Raw genomic sequence first — 4,689 nt, forward strand, 5'->3', positions numbered from 1 at the left:
TAAAAGAAAAAGGATGATGAAAATCTCACTTTACAGTGGCATTGCAGTCTCCATTTAGAAGACATGGAGAGAGAACTTCAAATTTGCTAGGAATGGTACACACAGATGTATGTGGACCAATGTCTACGCAAGCCATGGGTGGATTTTCATACTTCATTACTTTTATAGATGATAGATCTGGATTCGGATATGTGTTTGATGAAACACAAGTCTGAGGCCTTTGAAAGGTTCAAAGAATATAAGTATGAAGTGGAGAAACAACCAAACATAGTATTATAACTCTTCGATCAGATCGAGCTGGTGAATACTTTAATGGAGTGTTTCTAGATTATCTCAAAGTAAATGGTATAGTCTCCCAGTGGACGCCTCCAGATTGGTATCTGATAGGAGAAATCGAACTTTGTTAGACATAGTTCGGTCCATGATGAGCTATGCAAATCTTCCAGTATTCCTATGGGGTTATGCATTGGAAACCTCAGCATATTTACTGAATAAGGTGCTTTCCAAATCTGTTCCTCAAACTTCGTATGAGATATGGAAAGAAAGAAAACCGAGTCTTAAACACGTTAAGATTTGGGGATGTCCAGCTTATGTCAAGAAAGTTGACCCAGATAAGCTGGAATCTCGATCCGTAAAATGTAGTTTTGTGGGATATCCTAAAGAGATTTTAGGGTATTACTTTTACACCGATCATCGTGTGTTTGTCTCCAGACATGCTACCTTCTTGGAAAAGGAGTTTATCCTTGAAGGAAACAGTGGGAGCAAAATTGAACTTGATGAAGTTCAAGAAGCACAAACTACTACGGTTCAAGTGGAAACACCTGTTCTGACTGAACAACCTTTTATGGAACAGCCCATTCATAGATCAGGGAGACTGTCTCGCCAACCTGAGAGGTAATATGGTCTTGTCGTTGAGAATGTCAATGAGTTGTCGATCATTGATGATGACGACCCTGTGACCTATAATGAGGCTAAGAGTAGTGTTGACTCAGAGAAATGGCATAGTGCCATGAAATCCAGAATGAAATCTATGTATACGGTATACAAAAGATAGATTATAGCAGATGGACAGGTGGAGACCTATAAGGCCAGGCTTGTGGCAAAAGGATTCAAACAAAGGCAATGGATTGACTTTGATGAAACCTTTTATCTGTAGCCCTGTTAAAATCAGTTCGGATTTTGCTTGCGATTGCTGCTTACTACGACTATGAGATCTGGCAATTAGCCAGATGGTTTTCTTTCCAAGAGAAATGAAAACTTAGTGTGTAAGCTGCTGCGAACCATATGTGGTTTAAAGCAGGCCTCTCGAAAGATGGAACATTCATTTTGATGAGACAATCAAAGAGTTTGATTTTATCAAAAACGTAGATGAACCATGCATCTACAAAAGGGTTAGTGGGAGCGCGGTAACATTTCTTATATTGTATTGAATTAGAGTTGACACACATAACAACATAGTAGACCCACTAACAAAGCTACTTTATGAAAGTCACTTTGATCGTCATAAAGACAAGATAGGTATTAGATACCAGAGTGATTGGCTTTAGTACAAGTGGGAGATTGAAAGGAATATGTCCTAAGTCCAATCATGTATGAGGATTTAGGAATAACTTTTATGTAATCTGTTTTGATTTCATTGATATTAATAAAAGACTTGTTTTGTTTTTATTACGGGCTTTATCTATTTAAGTGTTTAAATAAGATATACCATAGTTTAGAGTAAAGCTTTTTATGGATTATGATGAGATCATAATAGTGAGACCTAAAAAGATGATAACTCTAAACTTAAATAGTTCCTGGTCATAGGATTACTAACTGGTAATTAATAATCCGCAAAGATCGGTACATACTATGCTTGCTTCATTATGAAGGATGTCTGTTCTCATAGACATTTGTGTGGTGACACTATAGCTAGTATGTAGGTGCTTATTATAGAATAAGTTCACTGAACATGACTCGCACAGCTGAACAACTGATGGAGTTCACTCACGTGTCAGCAGTTGTTCACATAGTGATAGTTGTACAAGTATCCTTAGACTTGAGGTCATCATAGTCATCTTGTGTACACTGAACTATGCTTTGGTTTAGTTCCTAGTCTCCAGGGACAATTATTAGGGCTCTACTGGGTATAGGAATTTGTACACGAAGATAGTGTATGATCAATATAGGATCTACCCCTTCCAGTGAAGGAAGCGAATGTTCAAGGCTGATCCACTTATGCTAGTTCAGGAATCTCTGGCCAGAGTGAATGAAATTAGAAAGGAGTTTCTAATTTGCATAGAACTACGCATAGTAAATGGTAAGCAAGTGATTAAATTAGATAGGCTTGACACGAGATCCATGCCTTGTATTTAATCAGGACATTGTAGGGTAGAAGGAGTTTATTGTACGGTAACTATTCACTGAATATGTTCTTGGTATTCTAAGCAGTGAATTCATATTATCCGGATAGTCGCGATATGCTGAGAAGTATCCCTCACGATGTAGAATAAATGTGATTAATTAATTAATCATATTTAATAAATTAGAGAATTTATATAAATAATGATAAAATAGTTTTATTATTATTTATTTCTACTACCGGCTTAATATTGAACCTACAGGGTCACCATAAAAAGAGAATAATTTAATGGTGGAGGAATTAATTAATAATGGCTAATAATTATTTATTTGTGAAATAAATAATTAATTGGAAAAATTAATAATTGATTAAATGAGATTTAATTGATTATAAATTAATTAAGAAAAGTTCTTAATATTATTAATTAAGGATTTAATTTTTGGAAATTAAATCAAGAGAGAGAATTATTTCTAAAGTGTTTAGAAAAAGGATTAATAATTAAAAGGTATTTTAATTATTAATGAGAATAATAAATGGGATAATAATAATAATAATATTTATGGGAAAATTTCAGCTGAAAATTTTGCCTATAAATACACTATTATAGACCCTATTTTTATTCGAACCCCAAAAACCCAAAAAGTTTGGAAAACCCAATTCTCTCCACCTCCTTCCTCCTCCTTAACATCGTTTTCTTGGTGGATACCGGTGGAGTGCTTCACACTTGAGGAGCAACTGCTAAGGATCTCTGATCGTTGTCTCCGAATTATTTTAAAGGTTAGATCCGATCCCTCGAATTTTTATTCATGATCTGTATGCTTTTATTTGGATTTTATATGTGTAAAAGTGTTTTGCCATGCCTCCGCTGCGATTAAAATCCAACAGTTGCTGAGGAGGAGGAGGAGGTAGGGGAGGAGGCGGAGGAGGAGCCTAAGGGGAAGATGGGGAAAAAGGGGAATGAGGTGAAAGGGAATCAGGTGAAGGGGAAGGAGGTTAGGGGGAAGAAGGTGACAGAGGTGAAGGAGGTCAGGGCTAAGGGTAGGGGAAATGGAGGGAAGGGTGAGGTGCAGGCTGATGTTGTTCTTGATGATGCTATGGAAGATGATGTTCCTGGGACTGAGATTGTTGGTAAGAGGAAACGGACTACTGGTAGGCGTGATAGTAGATTGGTGCCTCATCATAGTTTGCAACATTATAGAGGCGAGTTTGACGGAGTTGCAGCTGATATTGTGGCATGGACGCCATATGCCCACTTTCACGAGGTGGAGGAGGATTCAGATGGGGATCATGACATATCTGCTGAGGATTGGGAGGCTCATTTCTTTGATGTTTCCAGGGTTCCAATGCTATGTTATGATGTTGTTGAGTATCAACATTCTGATAGGGTGATGAGACAGTTCGGGTTCAGATAGGGTATCCCAGGTCACCGGTTAACATGACAGAGTATAGGAAGCCTATGATTCCGTTCAATCTCCTATGACTGGCGGGGTATATAGTTTGCTGAGATTGGTGAGTGGACCCGTTTTAGTCATCACCCCGAGGTTATAGTGGTTCAGCAGCCAGACCCAGTTGATGACACAGGCTATATGCAGTGGTACTCAGGCATTGCACATATGCGTGTTGGGAAGTCACACCAAGTGTCAGAGCCACCGTACAGCACCCGATAGTTGTTTAACAATTCACATGCATTTGACCTTGTAAGTTTGTTATAATTATTTTCCCATGTACTCCCATATTTTTTATAATTATTTCCTCCTTTGCATTATAGTAGCATATGATTATATGCCACAAATGTCTTTGCAGATATAGAAGGGATTGCAATGTCTGCAAGCTATGGATAACAACATTCCCCCCGAGTATGAACAAGAGTTTGGGAGGATTGTCCCTATGTTTGTGGAGTCGTACTGTCAATTCATGCAGGATGTTAGAGGTCCGGCATATAAGGCTCCATTGTTTCAGCATGTTCAGCTATCTTCCGAGGCGATGAGGCCTACAGTTGGAGGGATTCGGGAGCCCGATGTCATTGACATGACACAGCCTTCTCAACAGGTGTCACATGCCCCGACACATGCATCTGTATTTGCATCAGTGTCGTCTTCTTGAGGGCTGAGAAGATGGATGTCTGCCGCCCTGTGGAAGAGAAAGGGGAGATAAATAAGAGTCTAAAGTGGGAGATGATGGAGGTTATTAGGAGGGATTGGGGATGGTGAGCTTTCCCCGTGAGTGCTCCTATTAAACATGATCTTATGTGGACACTGGACACTGATGTTATGCAAAGTTTGCAGCCCAAAGGATGGCTAGATGATATGATTATATATGCTTACATGGTATAATCTTTAACATTCATT

This window comes from Apium graveolens, chromosome 11 (genome assembly GCF_009905375.1).
Source record: "Apium graveolens cultivar Ventura chromosome 11, ASM990537v1, whole genome shotgun sequence".
Lineage (NCBI taxonomy): Eukaryota > Viridiplantae > Streptophyta > Magnoliopsida > Apiales > Apiaceae > Apium > Apium graveolens.